Source organism: Halyomorpha halys, unplaced genomic scaffold (assembly GCF_000696795.3).
Source record: "Halyomorpha halys isolate HHAL.00 unplaced genomic scaffold, Hhal_1.1 Scaffold1000.1, whole genome shotgun sequence".
Lineage (NCBI taxonomy): Eukaryota > Metazoa > Arthropoda > Insecta > Hemiptera > Pentatomidae > Halyomorpha > Halyomorpha halys.
In genome coordinates this window covers 446,289-465,507 of record NW_027107118.1, presented here as the reverse complement: position 1 = coordinate 465,507, position 19,219 = coordinate 446,289, and the positions used below count along the sequence as shown (strand labels likewise).

Genomic DNA, 19,219 nt, shown 5'->3' with positions numbered 1-19,219 from the left:
ATAAATTATTATAACTATCTAATCATTAATTGTCTTTACATTCTTCAATATTTTTCACATTTATATTGTTATTATCCTCATAATATTTAAATTAATTTTTTTTTCTTTTTCCAGTCAATTTTATCAATTTAATTTTATGTTATTTTACATATTTGTATGTATTTATTTTTAGATTTACTTTCATTTTATTCTATCATAATTATTTTACTTTATTTTGGATTGTAGATTTAATTAAAAGAAATAGTTGAAATTGTATTGAAATATCATGTTTCCTAAATTCTTATAATTCTCATTTCTACCTTTTACCTATCCAAAACTCTTCCTTCTACATTATATTTCTATATTATCAGTAATAATAAGTTACCAGTAATTTTAATTTTCCGCTTACCATATTATATTATATCGCCTCATTAAAATAAATTAATATATATTTTGATGTATCTGTTGGCTTTATTAGTTCAGTGAGTAATTTATCACTCTTTGACGCTTGTGTTGCCTCTACCTTTTTATTGTAGCCCTGATGCAGAATATAAATAATCAGTTATTACTATATTTTCGTCCTTTTTGACCGTAGTCCTGACCATCTCCATTATATTGTTATAACATTTTTATCTAGATTTTTGAGGTGAAAAATAAACTTTAAAATTATGAATATTCTATATTGTTTGTACTACCTTTCGGGTTTCCCCATCTTCAAGCACTAATATTCCGTATTATGTCGGAATTTAAGTTTTGTTTTTAATCTAGATTTTATTTCCTAACACGTTTTTAAGAAAAATGAATAAATGAAGTCCAGAATAATATTATTATAAACATTATTGTTAAAGCCCAAAATTTTGATTTCTGTTTAGGTTAATTTTGTTTTGACAACTTTCCAAGTGACTTTTAATTTTGTTAGTTGTAAGTTTATGTTTATTCATTTATTTTTTTTTTAACTATAAGTAATTTTAATTTTGTAAACAAAAATAAGGGATATAAGGAGGTTCTACGTTTATAAATACATTGCGGAGGTGTAACACGTGCGGAACAATACCGAAGGCAGTGTCACCAGTTCCTATATAACCGCGGATAAGGCAGTTGGCAATGAAGATTTAGATAGCACTGGAGCGATGTTAGTTGGCTTTGGCACGGCGTAAGACAAGTGACGCATTGCTTCTGGGACGCTCCACCGCCATTGTTTGTGGACTCTTGTTAGTTGGAGCTTTTGGAACATTTTTACCCTCTCACCGGCAGTCACCACTGTTCAGTCTACAGTTTTTTGGAGTCGTCGGGTTGCTCGGTAACCTCTCTCTCACCAGCTCGCCAGCGGTCATCCTGGTCAACCAACTCTAGACTTGTGGTGTTGTGATATGCGCATATCGACCCCACGCCCACCTGTGAGTGACTTTTATGTTCTTCCTCCGAGTTTCATATTTTCTTTTTTTGCTTTAATTAACTTATTGTTTCTAGTGTAAATAGATTTTTTTTGTTTATATATGCATCAAAATATGTTTATCCCTTTTACTCCACGATTCACTATCATTTTTTTGTAACAACATAACAGTTCATTTTTTTTTTTGTTTATATTCTAATTAATTAAATTTTTGTATCACTTGGAAAGTTATTTTTTTATTATTTCATTTTCTCAATTATTACTATTTTCTTTTTATGTGATATTTATTTCAGGTCCTCCGTTATTTTTTTGTTTATTTTATCTCGAACCAGCGAACATTACCCTCTGGGGAAGAGGTCGGTTTTCACATACGAAACACCCCTCGCCCCATCAATTATTCTTTTTCGATTAAAATAATATCACTGACTTTGTGTTATCAGTAAGGTTACTAATTAAATATTTTAAAAATAATTAAATTGTCTTTAGTACTTTTCCCTACTTTTAGTTATTCTTTATAATGTTAAAACATATGAATTGTAAAAGATTTTTTTTCTTTTTTTTTTCGCCCTGGGCAATCTAGTATAAGCAGGACACAAAGCGAACTGATTACAAAGAGTATTCGCATTATGAGATAGGAATTAGGGCCTAGGAGAGGGCAGATTATTGCCAAGCCCTTTGATCTCGATGCCTTTAATTAAGTCTGCTTCTGGCTCCATTTAATCAGTCACTAAAACTAGTAAATAAAATTAAAAAGCTGCATATCCTATAAAAATATTTTTTTACTAAAGAAAAAATAAATAAAATAAAATAATATCAATTGAAAAGTAAAAAAAATCGTATAACAAAGTTCTACATCAAAAAATCTGCTGCATGATTTTGGCTGATCTTCATGTTTTTTGGCGTAATGAAATCGCAAATCATTGCTTTTAATTAGAATATCCCATCTTCTTTTCAGACGCCTTGGAGGAGCGTCAGGGATTGTTAAGGATGAGAGATGAAGAACTAATGAGTTTGGGTGAGTAAGGATTTCGGAATGAAAAGAGGTATATCTATTTCGGGCCAAGTATGCAACGAATAGGATGTTAACAAAGTTATGGATGAGTTTATTTCCGTGTGTCCAAATTGGTCTGATTATCATTGTGTATTAGAGTTTTGTATTAAATTGGAAGTTTAGAGCGATTTTCAAGTAGGTGTTGTAGTAATCGGAATCTACGAGAAGATTCTTGTCGTTTCAGTCAAGCATGTGGATTTCAAGTAAGTCTCTTGTCAAAATAAAGTCCTAAGTAACGACGGAGAGTAAAGGTGATATGGTTGGGTTTGTTAGTGTTTATTTTGATTCTCCAGTTGTGACACTATTCTAGCAATATGGTCATTGTTTTAAAGACAGTACACATGTGTTATCTGTGTAAGGGTGGATCGAGACATCAGTTGTATAAACCGTACAGAGAATTGAACCCAGAATACCACCTTGAGGAACACCGGCGGACTAAAAAAAGAAAGATGAGAAGGTAAGGTTATGATTTACTTTAAAGATTTTTTCAGAGAGGTAGAAACGGATTAATAGGAAACGTGTATGGGGAAGGAATTGATGGAGTATATAGAGCAATCCTGGATGCCAGACTCGGTCAAATGTTTGTTCAACACCGAGAAACATCCAAACAGCCCATATCCGCGAATGGACCGTCCGTAGCTCAGGTGGTTGAGGATCAGGTATTAGCAGCCTTAAAACTACAGGTGGCGCCAGTTCAAATAAGGTCTAGGCCCTGTTTTATAATAAAGTAAAGACTAATACTATTAGTCTTTTAGATTTAACTTAATACAATTACAATGACTTGTACAATAGTAACTTGTTCTTTAGTACTTTTTAATTCCTGTAACATCCCTAATAGGCATCCCAATTATAAAAAAAAAAAAAAAAGTGGACTTAGTGTTATTACCAACCACGTTGTTTCCATACTTGTATTTATCTATTAGTTCATTATGAAACGGGGCCCTGGTGCCTGGACTTTTTTCATTAAGTGGTGGTCCCACGAAATGATAAACGTGATCCCCTACTATGGTTAGAATAGGTTGGTCACTTATATATAAACTCCTGTAATTGTATCTTGGAACTATAAAGAGGCTAAAAGTAGAAAATATAGAACCAGAAATGAAATGATACCGAGTGTAACATTTGAATTAAAATAAATTGAAATAATACATAGCTGTAGAAGATTTCTGTGCATCCTAATGTAAATTAACAGAGGCGTTAACCTTATCTCAAAATCTCTAATAACAGATAAATTAAAGACAATATGCTTCATACACATGTTACTTTGCATTACACAAAACAAGGTTGCCAGTTAATGGAGGAACATAAAAGTTTATATTTAATTCCAATAATATTATTTGGAAAATTAAATATGATTTTTGCAAATGAAGAATCTAAACCATTAATAGATTTTCCCCACATAAATTTAAATTTTAGGTTATTAGAATGTTATTCTGTTAATGAGAGCACTTCATCATGTGTATAATACAATAATTCCAATGTATAATTCACAATTAACGTAGGGTTCAGCTTGGTTAATTATAACAGGGAAAATATAGGAATCGGATAGAAGTTCATCATGTTTAGCTGAAGGGTTCCAGGAAAGTTATTTTAAACAACCTTACTCCCGCCCATGTAGCTAAAGTTATAGAGAACACAAATTTCCTTGTAGAGAATTTGTGTATAGAGTATAAAGATGATTTTTTTAATATTTATTTATTCATATTTACAACTATATAAAAATATATCTATTAAATTTGATGTAACATCGTAATGATATGATACAGGCGTGTAGAGAAACTACCCATTGGTAACAATGGGTAGTTTCTCTAATAACACTTATACATTAGTATATCTCGAGGCCATCTTCTTTTCAGGCGTCTAGGAGTATTGTCAGGAATGAAAGAGGAAGCAAGGTTGGAAAGTAGTGGTTTTGAGTGATTAGGAAGTTTATAATGGAAGGATTGATATCTGATTCGGGCTAGATCTTGTTTGTGACAAAGTAAGGACCATTGAGTATTTTACGAAAGATTGGGATACGCGAGAATTTTTTTTTAATGTTTAGTGGAGCAAAGCTCAACTCCGTGTGTCCTGATAGACCTTTTATTATGGTTGTCGGATTTACATAATCCTATATTTTCGGTTTTTTTTATTTGTATAAAGTCGGGGTCAGGGGTCTCTGTTGTGATGCCCACACTTACCGCGGACACCGGAAGACCCCCAAGACGCCGCCTGATATTGTCTATCGTGGCATGCAAGATAGGACCTGGTTTGCAACTAGCTGGCCAGATTCTGATCGAGAAATTTTCACGTACACCAGGCGAAATCCATGGTCTTCATCATTGGCGCCCGCCGCTCAACTGGAGGAGGGAAGCGGCCAGAAGATGCAGAAGTGACCGCGACAGACTTTTTGGAATGAGACCCAAAGATTTGTTCATATATAATATAATCGATCGCTTAAATTAACCTACTAACACAAGTTGCCTCTCCAAGGAATTATACTTTTATAAATGGAAAATATAAGTACTCATTAAGCAGAAAATGTCTCACAATTGAAATTGAATAAAATTCAACATGCATTCGGGATACCTGGAGTAAGGTACGAACAAATCCTGATGTAAACAATAGTTATGTAGATCAGTCTTTTGTTGGATTGGATTGGATGGATTGGAAGTTTAGACTGTTTGTCCTCCAGTAAGTGCTGCAATAGTCGAAATTGATGTGAAGTTTCCTGTATTAGTATTAGTTAGTCGTTTGTCCAGATGTAGTCCAAGGTAGTGGATCTGTTCGACAGAGGTAAGATCAACATTATTAAAGGATACTGTAGGGCAGTCAGAGAGATGATCTTCAAAATAGTCATCATTTAGTCATCTGTCGATAATTTATTCCAAATATTAAGGTTGATATTCAAAGTATTTTTTAAAATTCATTTTTCACCTCCATCGTCGAAAGGAGGATTAGATTTTCCAAAGGTGTGGGTTTTTTTCTATCTTGCTATATTTCTTTACAAAACGGTATCTAGAAAAAAAGCTTGGCTTGGCTCACCTCTGGTTTAGATCGAGTTAGTGGAATTGAGAGTGAAAATTAATTGATATTTAGAAATCAATAGTTTATAAGCAAGAAAAATGACATAACTCAAAAATATTTGGAAAAGATCGAATTAAAAATAGAACATAGATTGAAATATCATCCATTACACCTTTAAAATTTCTGTTAGCTGACATAGGAACCAATCCTAACACCCTTTAATTACATCCCAAACTCTCCAATCCTGCATCACAGGATCACAGCCCTCGAAGAATGATGAGGCAATTGGAGGATTAAAATAAATTACAACAAATCCCATCAAATCACCTTTACCCTTCGTCGTATACCTACCGACTGCCTTACAGTCTCCTTTGATAATGTTGCTCTTAACCCTGTAGAACAAATCCGCTACCTTTGACTACATGTGTACGTCGATTTCGACTATTACAGACCATACAAGACAGACGGTCTAATTACAAAAGACTGAACTGCATGACTGTAATAAGACCAATCTGGACATACGGAGTTGAGCTTTGGGGCTCCACTAAACCTTCCAATTCCTCTCGTATCCAATCCTTGCAGTCCAAAATCATTCGTAAAATCATCAATTCACCTTACTTTGTCACAAATAAAATCATCCATAAAGACCTTAATGTTCTATTTGAACCGATCGAGCCCGAACCAGATATCATTCCTTCCATTATAAACTCCCTAAACATTCAAACCCACTAGTTTCCAATCTTTCTTCCTCTTCCAATCCTGACAATCCTCCGCGGCGCCTGAAAAGAAGAAGGCCACGAGACCTGCTAATGTAAAAACGTCTTTAGTGTGCTACCAACGGGTAGTTTCTCCAAACAATTGTATCACTTCATAATAACATACATCAAATTTACTAAATATATAATTATTTACAGTTGTAAATTCCAAAAAATATTAGTTAGCTACTCGTTGTAGGAAATACTAACCAGGTATTTATGATGTTAGTTTTATTGTATTTTTATAAAATACTGCACTTTTTAGTACTGTCACTTTTATTTCGGATGAGCTATACTTCAAAAATAATTTGCAGAAAATAAATTTTAAAATAACATACCAAAAATAAAATACAAAAAAAAAAACCTACCTCTGGTGGTTTAGCCTGTTTTTCATTCTCTCCTGGACCTATAAAAAAAAATTAATTATTACATTATAGAATTAATAAAATTAGGATTAATACATAAATAAACTCACAGTTGGAAACAAAGAAACCAACCATTGTTTTGTAAAATTATATAAGCTTTATTGATTATTTTTATTTATCTTTTATATTATTGGGTTATACCTGGGCCATGAAAAAAAACTGCAATGAACAACAACAAAAACAATTTTATTGTGTTACGAAAATACTCCAAGTCCACAATAATCACAACATAAAGTCCTTTTTACACTCCTCTCAAGAAGAACATCATTCACGAACGGACCGATCAAATCGATCGGTTATCAATCGTTTCTCTCCCCGAGGATATAACCTCGTTACAATATTTTATTTTAGTAACAGTGTTACTCTACATCACTATTAGATGAAATGATATATTTTACTTTCTTAATTTTAATGCTTTACCTTAGTGGTAAAGGTGATAAAGCAAATATAGTGTAATGATATATTTCACTTCATTAATTGTAATTATTTATTTTCCTATTATTTAATTCTTTTTATACCTATTTTTATTTATTATTTATATTTTTGTAACAGTGTTACTCTATAACACTATTAGATGGAATGATATATTTTACTTTATTAATCGTAATTCTTTACCTTATTTGTTTTATTATTTTGCGATTATATATTTTTTTTTTGTAACTATTTTCATTTATTATTATTATCCATTTTATTTTATTTCAATTATTATTATTTATTTACATTTATATATTTAATTGATATGTATATATGGTATAACTGAATATTTAATGCCCTTGAGTATTTTACAAATTAACAGATTTTATGAATTAAATATTTTTTTTAATTGTTTATTTATAATTTATTTAATGTTATTTACAACTGTATAAAAATATATACAACAAGTAAATTTCCTGTAGGTGACATACTGACATGACACAAACAGGTGGAGAATCTACCCATTGATAGAACTCCAATAACATTTCTAGAGGAGAAGATTTCAATGCCATTTTCTTTTCAGACGCCTAGGAGGATTATTGAGAAGCCAGGTTAAAATCAAGTGGTTTTGAGTGGAGAAGTTTATCATGGAAGGATTGGTATATGGTTCTCGCCAAATCGGCAACATATGGGGCATAAAGTCCAGATGGATCACTTGATTTGTGACAAAGTAAGCAGCATTAAGTATTTTACGATGGACTGGATTCGAGAGGAATTTGATGGTTTAGTGGAGCCCCAAAGCTAACTGTCCAGATAGGCCTAATAAAAGTCACGTAAATTAGTCTTTTGTAATGATTTTTAAAAATAAAATATAGATACAGAAAAAAATGATATAGCTAATAAAACACAGTATAAAAAAAGTTTATAGGTCTCTTGCGTATAACCAAAAAAAATATTAGTTTTTTTTTTCAACTGTTCCACTGTTGTGATTATTTTATTTTCGATTTATTTATTGATGATTTCTTTTAATTTGCATTTAAGTTTTGTAATAGATCAAACGGATGTTGCGGATCACTGTAGACTGATATATTTTTATTATTATTAAGAGGTATAAGAGTGTAAAACAGGGAATATACCATATTAAATGAATAGGTAAATTGTAATATGGCTTTGTGCAAGATGAAGAAGAAGGAAGAAAAATTAAATTAAATTAAAAAATATATATATTTAAAATATATTTTAATAGATGATTATTGTTGGAAAAAAGAAAAGTTAGGTGAAAAATTATTTTTGTATCATTGTTAGTATATGGCAGTACACATATGTGCAGTCAAGATTTGATGGGTACGCTGTATGTTATAAAAACCTAATATATTTGGACAACTTTGTCAAATAAAGCATTTCTCTTTTGTAATAATATTGAAAATAAACACAAAAAATATAAATAAAATAAAACAACTTATTGAAATAAACTTAGAGAAGCAAGAAAAGGCTGAAAGAACACTCAGCTCCGCTACAACTTAAAGTTATTGGTGCTTTAAGCTGCTACAAAGGGAGCGTTAAGTTCTGAGCTGAGGCCCGAATTCAGTTGCCAGTGTAACCAACCAACCATCACTGACCTACTTTCATTCCCTCAGTAAGGTTTTACTCACATAAAAGGAAATCGTTAAAGTTAATTTATTTTTTTTTAAACTAAGAATATTATATATGTACTGCTATGTATCGAGGAATTAACCATGATTTCAACAATATGTCGTTTATTAAGGTTTTTTGCTATCTGTCTCCGATACCTGGTAAGGGTAGGAGTCTCTTACTGCGTCCCCGGATATGAAAACATCTGTATTAAGTTTGTCACATTACCAGAGGCCCCTGAGAAAATTAGATTGGCTAACCTTTAAGTGTTCTAACAAAAATGATAGTTTGGGACGAGGGACCAGAATCAAATTAACCAGGTGCAGGCCCTTCCTGGACAAGTCAAACATTTGTTACACATCCTCGGCCCTGAGGAGGGGGACGCCTGCCTCGGGAGTCTTCGGACATCGATAACCAATTAGAGAAGAGATTTAAAAATAAGGTAACGCCCCAAAAGGGAAGTGGGAGAAAAAGACAAGAGGGAATTTGGAAGGAGAGACGAAGACACTCAACAGGAAGCTTTGGACGGGGAAGGACCACCACAGTCAGGAGGCAGACTCAGAGCATGCACTTCGACCAGACGAAGTGGTGAGAAGTGCCACCAGATCTGGACATCCCTTATGAAACAGAAGACACCTACGACACTACATCCCACGGCATCAGCAGCTATAAGTATAAATTAACTAATAAGTAATCATGTAATAATTTATATTTTATGGCAACTTTTATCTGAATCATTTGAACCATTTTAATCATAATAACAAATTGTAAATAAATACTTAGTTTCTTTATGTAGCTTGTATACTATTATATAACCCAATATCTCACTCTTTATTATCCTATATAATTAATGGTAAGGACATTTTATAAATATAAAGGTATTTAATTGGTAACCTGGTAAACACACAAACAGCCTTTGGAAAGGAATCCGATTATAATAATAGTTTTTTAGGGCTCAATTTATAATCAATTAAATAAATTATTTTTGGATAATTCCCTTCGGCGATTATCCTGGCATCCCAAGTCAATCTGCTACTAGTACATAGCAGTACATAAGATGATTAGGGGTGCAGTCAGTAAAGGACAAACATAATAGTACAAGAGCCCAAGAGGAGAAAAAAGGCAGTTATCTCAACCCATTTTTTGATTACTTTAATGAAAACTATGTATAATTAATAGTCAAAATTGATGAGTCTGCCAAGTATAGGTAGGGGGAATAAAAATGGCGGCTGTTTCAAATCGATAAAAAAAACTAATTTTTCATTCGGAGCTCTATATCATAAAAAGTAAGAACAACACAAGAATATCTAAGACAACTTCATTTAAAGAAGGCTAAAATTCCTAAATATGAGCCCTAAAAGAGTTATTTACATTAAATAGTTTTCGAGAAATAACTTTTTAGAAAGCATCATTTCATAAAAATGTTGCATGGGACGTACTGAAAGATCAGTAATTAGTGACTTTATTTTGAAAAATTTATATCTCAAAAACCATTTGACCTACTAATGTCTATTAGCACTCAAATTAAACGTGGTTTAATGAGCTATAACGTAGTTTATGGTGTTTATCTTCGTAGGAGTAATAGTTTACATGAAATTTGCTAAAATAAATTGGTTTATGGTTCTTCGGACAAATTTACATTTGCCAAATTCATATTCATGTGTGAATATCATAAATACTACTACCCCTACAAAGATAAGTGTCATGAACTACTTTATAGTAAGTTAAATTTCCTTTGTTTTGAGTGTTAGCAGACTCTTATGGATCAAGAGATATATTTTTTCAAAAATCCAACATTTTATACGAACAACTAGAAATTAACATTTTGTGAGTTTATTTTGTCAAATATCATAAAAACTACTACTTCTACAAAGATAAACATTATTAACTATTTTATAGTAAATTTAACTTGAGCGCTGGAAGACTCAAAATAAATTAACTAACTGCTAATCTGTTAGTAGATTTTTAAGAAATTTTACTTTTTAAAAAGCTATATCTTCTATAAAAAGCTATAACTATTGGATGTAAATAGCTCTTTTAGGGGTAATATTTCAGAAAATTTACTCTTCTTTAAATAATGCTCTCTTAGATTTTCTATTGTTGTTGGTAGTTTTTAAGATATAGCTCCGAATGAAAAATTAGTGTTTTTTAAGGTTTTGAAACAGCCGCCACTTTTTATTCCCCCTACCTATACTTGACAGATTCATCAATTTTGACTAATAATACCTATTATACCTAGTTTTCATCCAAAATGGGGGTGAGATAACTACCTTTTTCCTCCTCTTGTGCTCTTGTACTATTCCTATACACTAATGCAATAGGAATAAGGAGTAAGCTATATATACCAATTTATTGCGTAGACACATTTTTACATGCGATTTTTTATAATAGGATGTAATAATAAAATACGTCAACATTTTACAAATTCATTTGTTAAAATATACTACTTTTTTCATGTGTACCTTTACAACTATTTATAATTTAAAAAATTAAATATGATAAATTTCTATTTTAATACATCAATATTAGTTTGATTAGCAATAAATAAAGTAATATATTAAATAAATCAAATTGTATCCTTGTTTAGTCTCTTCACTTTTTATTACATCAATAATCCAACGTTCCAAGAAATAAAGAAAAGAATCCCAATAAAACAGCATTAGTTCAGCTTGCAGCTAAAAACCAACATAATTTTGATTTTGATAACACTTTACAACATAATTTTACAACAGATAATTTTACAAAAAGAAAACTATTACTAAACAAAAGAAAAATACTTCAGTCAATTTATATATCAGAGAATATTAATTATAGAGTTAATTTTTAAAATAGATACAAGGAATTTAAACCAACATTATGCAGAGATTTTAAGTAAAATCAATTTATGAAAAAAATTTTGTTACTATTTACAATTAATTTTAATATGAATTTTGATAATTGAAATAAATACAAATTGAGACCAGAATGCAATTTGAATTAAATTAAAAACAAGGCTGACCTGAGTGTGTGGAAGGTTATAGCTAGTAATAGCTTGTTTATATGGTAGTGATAGTGCAGATTAATCGAAAATAAAAATTTTTAAAAATTAATGAAGTTTTAAAAAAATAGGTAACTAAACATAAGCTTGGGTAAGCTTATTAATAATAAATATGACTCTCTAATAAACAATTGACTTTCACACATAGGGTCTGTTTGACTTATAATTAATGACCTGGGCAGAATAGCCTGCAAAATGATTTTTAAATGTTGATGTGAGGTGAGAATTTATATTTGAAGGTATGTTATATTATTAGTGATAATGTTGTTGTTATAATTGTTACAAATGAACGTTGGACTAATGATGTAATAAAAAGTGTTGAGACTAAACAAGGATACAATTTGATTTATTTAATAAATAAATACCAGTCTCAAGAAATTGAAAAATTATGTTTAAAGTAATATAGTTTCAAATTGTTAATTATGGACTAAAATAAAGGCAGAGGTTTTGTTAGTTGCATAAATAACAATTTGGAAGTGTTTAGTTCACCCGAGCTCCGCCCATGGAGTCCATTATGTCGGGTGATTAAGAATCATTAACAATCAACAGCTCATTTAGGGATTCTATTCAAGCTGGGATTTGAATGCGCTATCTGATTGGTCCATCGAACAAGTCTCTATCGCTTTTAAGATCTGTATTTATCCGTTTCTGAGAATCGATTCAAGTCATTAAACACCTGCCTCAGGAATGCTTTTCGATTTCGATAGTTAATATCGTACTATCGATCAGGTGCCCTTGACCGTGATAATAAATAGCTTTTCACATCATACAAAGAAAATGGGAATATCAAGCGACGCCTGCAGTATATTCCTTGGAAATTAATATAATAGCGACTTCATTCGGAGCTCAATATCTTAAAAACTACCAACAACACAAGAAATATAAGAGAACATTATTTAAAGAAGAGTAAATTTTCTGAAATATTAGCCCTAAAAGAGCTATTTACGTCCAATAGTTCTCTAGATATAGCTTTTTAAAAAGTAGAATTTCTTAAAAATATACTGAAAGATTAGTAGTTAGTTAATTTATTTTGAGAAATCTATATCTCAGGAACTATCTGACGTACGTATGTCTGTTACCATTCAAATTAAGGTAGTTTAATGGACTATAAAGAAGTTTATATCCTTTACCTTCTTAGGAACAGTAGTTTTCATGATATTTGTTAAAATAAATTGATTTATAGTTGTTCGGACAATAAAAGTTTGATTTATGAAAAACTTCATTTCAGAAACCATAAGATGTACAATTTGTCAGCACTTATATTAAAGCTAGTACCATAAATGTACCATAAAATAGTTTATAACCTTTATCTTTGTAGGAATAGTAGTTTTATGATATTTGACAAAATATATTCACAAAATGTTAATTTTTAGGTAGACGTACATATACGTACGTCAGCCAGCACTCAAAATTAAGGAAATTTAACTTACTATAAGTAGTTTATATCTCTTAGTGCTCATATTTTAGCAAATTTACTCTACTTCAAATGACGTTTTCTTTTGTTGTTGCCACTTTTTAAGAAATAGAGCTCCGAATAAAAAAAAATTTTTTTTGAAACAGCCGGCATTTTTATTACCCCTATCTATACTTGGCTATAGTTTTCACTAAATTAATCCTAAATTGGGATGAGATAACTGCCTTTTTTCCCTCTTGGGCTCTTGTACTATGAGTGCCTTAAGATAGGACTACACCTTATCCAGCAGCATCCGTTCACTTACGCTCGCCCCAATCTGCTAATCTACTAGATCAGTTTTGACGCAATCTTTCTACCTACATTTCGGTCGAACCCTCGGGCTTTTACCTTTACCTGTTTACATTTACCTGTCGGATCATTACTTTTTAACATTTTTTTTAATCCGTCCGTTACTAAGCCCTACAAACTTACACGGCCATCTTATTCACCGCAAAGCTATAGGCTGAATTATATTTGCTGGGTGCAGTTACGTGCTGTTTAGCCTTCTAAATTCTCCGGTTAACTCATCCTTTTTCAGTTCAAATATTTTACGTAATGCTTTTGTATGATGTATGCCTTCAACCGCATAGTAAGACACACTTCACTTTTGGTTGGCTGGTTGGGTTTGATTGGACTCTATAATGGAAAAATGAAACATGATTAATTGTAATAAAATTCTATTGTTTTATGTTACAAGAGGTGTAGGGGTTGACCGAAAGGAAGCGTTATGATTAGATTGTTAGTAGAATTTTGTATGACTGGGCTATGGAAATTGTAGATCTAACATTGAGGTGGTTGATGATGATGTGGATGTTAACTATTGCTATGTGGACTTACTTCTTTCTTCCCCCCCCCCGCATCTCCAAGCCTCTCCTCTCTCTGCTGCTGGGAACCACTCAAGTAAATCTACTCTCTCATGTATTAATGATCAGTGAACAAAAATAAAGGATGGACGCTTCTCTGGTTGAAGACAAGATGGCTATCTCACATAAGTCTGCGTTACTTCTCTTGCCACCAAGAGCGCTGGAGGAGGCAAGCTTTTGATGCTGGTCACATGGGCGCTACTAATCCTATACATGGCAGCCTTTCTGATTCAACTTATCCGTTGCCGTTGGTTACCGGAACATACCGCCCACCTAAATCGCTCCGGGTGATTTACTTGTTGATATGTGGTGCAGGCTCTAGCAGGTAGGCTGTGTCTGAGGCTAAATTTACAGAGAGAGAAGAAGAATACAAAATAATGTTATGCTTATGAACAGAGTTTAAATTTAAACGAAAATGAACCTTACATCCTAAACAATCATTGAAAATTAGTTGAGATGGCTTGTTTAGGCTAATTTAATGATAAAAAAAGAAATATGAGTAAGAAAAAAGGAAATATGAATAAGAAAAAAAAGAAAATTAATTCTTGTGTGCGATATAGAATAAATAAACAAAATGTGTGCAATTTCTAGGAACTATGCTGAGTGTGCGTCCGCCCACCTTAACAATTCCCGCTAGGCAAGAGTGGAAGAGAAAAGATCCTTTCACTTCCTTATGAATTACTCTTCCATATTTATCGAAAGGAGTGCCATTTTTTCTACTGAAAGGTGGATGCTGTTGTCCTATGATGCAGAGAGTTTTCGAGGGAATAGGAATCTTCGGTACAGACATGGTTTGATTTGAAGACGTGGGTCGGTGAGTTGAAATCGTGGATGAAACTAATGTGGTTGCGGAACTAACGGATGACCTTGCACTGACATTTTGGTTTGCTGATTTCAAATGACTGGAGGCTCTGAAGGGCCGACGCAATGTCGCAGATACACGCGGTACAGAGCTCCTGTGAGTTGGATGAGGAGCAGTGCATGAAGAAGGTGGTAACATGTTGCCTTTAGAGATCGTTGAACGAGAAGAAGATGGCTGATTTTTTACCACATTCTCGTGAGAATTCGATACACTGAGAGTTAACTTGAAGAAAAGAGAGCAAGACGTAGGTTGCCTTTCTGATTCAACCTTTCCGTTGCCGTAGGTTACCGGAACAGCTTTATTTTCAAAAACCTTAAAGCGTTTTTCTTCCCTTAGATAATAATAATAATTAGATAAGGATAATACTTTTGTAAATTCCAAGTTTTAAGTTTATGGACCGAAGGTACGAGCTAATCAGTTTCGAAATTGAAAAATAACATTTTCCGTATTTAACCTCACTTTCATTTCCTCGTCCATTTTTAAAATTTTTTTATGTACGGTAGAACCTAAATTCTTAAACCAATCTACTTGTTTAAATGTATTTCCTCCTATAACCATATCACTGAAATTGCTCTTAGTTCTACTGGTAACTATATATTTTGTTCTATCTGTACTTATTTGAAGACCTAGTTCCTTTCTAGATTTTATCAACGTAGTTGTATTTAGTTATATGGTTTCCTGGTCCTCACCCAATAATACATAATCATGATACCCTAGATATAGTATTTTACCATCTCAAAGTTAAACCCTTTCCAGTATGCATCACAATTCTAAAAACGTATTTTAGTGATAAATTAAATAAGTCACCAATTAATACAACACTGCTTATTTATGCAGTGGTTAATTGCACAACAACAGTTATATAGTTTACGACTTATTAGTTCAACGGTTTATCTCTTGCATTACATTTGCTATGAGACGATGAAATCAACTGTTATTACAAACAGTTTGTTATTTACACTAGCTTTATAGATAAAGAGAACCATTATTAAAACAAATAATATATAGGTAACCAATAATAAATACGATTAAATATATAATTAAAATAGAGCAAAGGCACCAGTATAAAGCAATAATTATACATATGTATTGTTGCGGCCAACACATCTTTTAATGAAATAAAAAATCGATTGTGTAACATATTTTTTTATTGTTTAAAAAGCATATTTTTCTTTTGATTTTCATACTGTAAAAAATAAAATATACAGTTTGTAAGTCTCTTGTTGTGTACACACATGGGCTGTTATGCTTATTCCATCCACTATGTCTTAGTAGCCGGCAGTCGGTCATCTTACTCAGGTCAGTCATTTCCTTCACGGCGGGCGGACCACGTCGGCTCATCCTCCAAGAGGATAAGGAGGGCAGACATACGTCTTTTCAAAACTACCTTCACCAGCAGGGGGCCCATTAATCACCCATGGTGATATAAATACATTTTTTTTCTCGCTCTTATTTAACCTTTGTAATAATTTTAAGTTTGCTTTGTTCTTTTTTTTTTTTTTCTAGATTATGTATTTTTCTATATTTTGTTTTCCTTTATTATGTTCACTTTTAATAATTTTAATAGATATAGATTAAAGTAGACTTTTAATACTTTTAAAAATACAACAATAACAAAATTCGGCTGTTCGTTTCTTTTGTTTTCATTCTTATTCACGGTTGGGCTAGTAAAGGTTACTTTTGAACCTCTAACCGCCATAACATGTATAATAGAACAAGCTGTTTTCAAATTTTAGACGCTTTTTAAATATTGATCAATGTAAGTATCTTAAGTCTCCTCTTCCCATTTTAAGCAATATTTCAAAAGTCATATAGGACCATCTCTCCATGGGGGTCTTAATGGGGTGGATCTGGTCGGAAAGAATTGCATCTTTTTGTATATATAATTATAATTATTTATCTATACCTTTGTTATATTATTAAAATAGAACAAAGGCATTACTATAAAGTAATAATCATATATAGTCCAATTTTAAGATACGATAGTTTGAAGAAAACGTTATTTTAAAATCGCTAATTATTTTATTTTAAAATAGAACAAAGGTACAACAACCGGTTTGTTATTAAATAAAAAAAATATCATATCAAAACTTTTTAAATCAAAATAAACTAAGTCATGACATTAATAATAGTTAAAAAAAATAAATAAAGGTACCCAAAAGTTGGTACTTTTTGTATTTTGTGTTATTGTATTAAGATATTTGCTACTACTGTTAACTATATTTCCCACAGATTTAATTATTGTGTTCTGTAGGTATGTGTCGTATCCATCAGCTCAAGAGTAAACAGCACTAACAATAAGTGTTCTTTCATTTCAGGATACGAATAAATATTCTATTTTTTAAAGGGAAAAAATCCTTGAGTAGATATCTCAAGAATTTGTCAGGTTGAAATTTAATTAATAGACGTGAATTAAAGAGACTAATTGGATGAGAGCCTGCAGACAGGAGTACAGGTACAGGTAGGGATTGGGAAGCTGTATTCAATCAGCTCTTCCAAAGGGACGAAGATAAGTAAGGTCTGACCCTTTTTTTGCGCAGTTACTTCAATAAGGTCTGAGGAGGATCATGTGTGGGTGTCGCTATGAAAAGAAAATCCAGGGAAAAAATTAAGCTCTTCTACCTTTGAAGGAAAGGACCTTCCAGGAAAATACGGCCTAAAAACCTATTACTTGTACTTAAATCCTCTTCAATTTATGAATTGACTACTACGCTATCTCTGATCTCATTGACTTTTATTTATTTATTTTTAATTAAAATTTATTCAATTAGTTAAATATATTGTTGGAAGATAGTCCGGGTTGCGGTTAATAAATGTACAAAAATAGTAGGAAAAACTATTTATTGTTAACCAACGTTTCCCCCCACTTTGCAGGGCTTCGTAAGGGCTAGATAAAAACAAGATACAAACATTGTAAGAAGTGAGAGAACATTAAAATAAATATGCAGAGAAAATAAGAAAATATGTAAAAAATTGTTTTGTTTTTTAAAAAATATAAAAGAAATAATAATAATAATAATTTAAGGAAGTATAAATATAGGAATGGAAACTAATAACTACAGTCAGCTGTGTAGGATTCTAAATACAGAGTATACTATATATACTAGAGTAATAACTTGTAGAAAATACCCGTTACAAATAGTATTAGATATGGCAAAGGGGTAGTTGTTTTACTTCTACTTCTTACGGTCAGTTATTTTCTTCTAATAAAAATTAATTAAATAATTTAATTTAGTTTGCATGCGAAGTAAAATTAGTCTCTGAACATATCAAGAAAAAAGATTTATACAGATTAGTGCACAATTTTCATAACAATAAACTCATCTCTTTATTATATAAAAATGTTTTTAATAATCTTGGAGTAATATTTCATTTTACACTAACAGCCCCGGCAATGGTTCGCTATTGCTATATTTGAAAATATATATCTATTTATTTATTCCACTTCTACCCCTATTATATATTTTTCAATTTACATGCGATCGCTGTTTTAGTGTATTACCACCGTGTAATGTTTCATGATAGTGTATGATCACCTTCTAATATTCCATTTTAGTGTATGATCACCGTGTAATATTTCATTTTTGTGTATGATACCCGTGTAATATTTTATTTTACATATGATTACTATGTAATATTTTATTTTACGTATGATCACCACATTATATTTTATTTTACATATGATCACCGTGTAATCTTTTATTATACATATGATCACTACGTAATATTTTATTTTGCATATCATCAATTGGTAATATTTTATTTTACACCGTGTGATATTTTACTTTATTTATAAGGTAGAATAATGGCAATGGGTCGTACACATGGACGATTGTATTCCAAGCAAAGATGGAATAAAAATTTAATGCAAATTAGAGGAAAAGTTATTAGGAATATCGTTTTTGAAAAGGCACTAAATTCAAGTACAAATTACTATACTTTGACTAAGACTTGAAATTTATTTTTATTCCTGCTTAACCCTGAAGAAAAATGTTTATATACAATCTGAGTTACAGAATACATGTTAATTACCGTTATATAATTTTAGCAAGGATTAGTACAATTAAATGAACAATTGTATAATTTGAAAAGTGATGGTCCGCCGTTATGTAGGGGGGTGTATTTTATTTTATTTTTTTTTAAGATTACCTACAAAATAGATATGCGTCTTTTCATTCCAAACTCCTTAACCATCCTAACCCATTAATTCTTAATCTTTCATCCTTAACACTCCCTGATAATCCTCCGAGGCGTCTGAAAAGAAGATGGCCACGAGACCTTCTAATTTAAATTAATGTGTGAAGTACCACCGATGGGTGGTTCCTTCCCAAGATTTTCAAGTGTATATG

General features: G+C 31.6%; 1 long non-coding RNA gene across 2 annotated transcripts in view; it reads right to left on the bottom strand.

Annotated features, from left to right (window-relative positions):
• The window catches only part of LOC106687722 (uncharacterized), a 234,352-nt gene that overhangs the window by 47,519 nt on the left and 167,614 nt on the right, over positions 1–19,219 (bottom strand). For both annotated transcript variants that reach the window (XR_001344211.3, XR_001344210.3), the window contains exon 3: positions 6,553–6,590. This is a non-coding gene — a long non-coding RNA (uncharacterized lncRNA). The remainder of the gene's footprint in view (positions 1–6,552; positions 6,591–19,219) is intronic.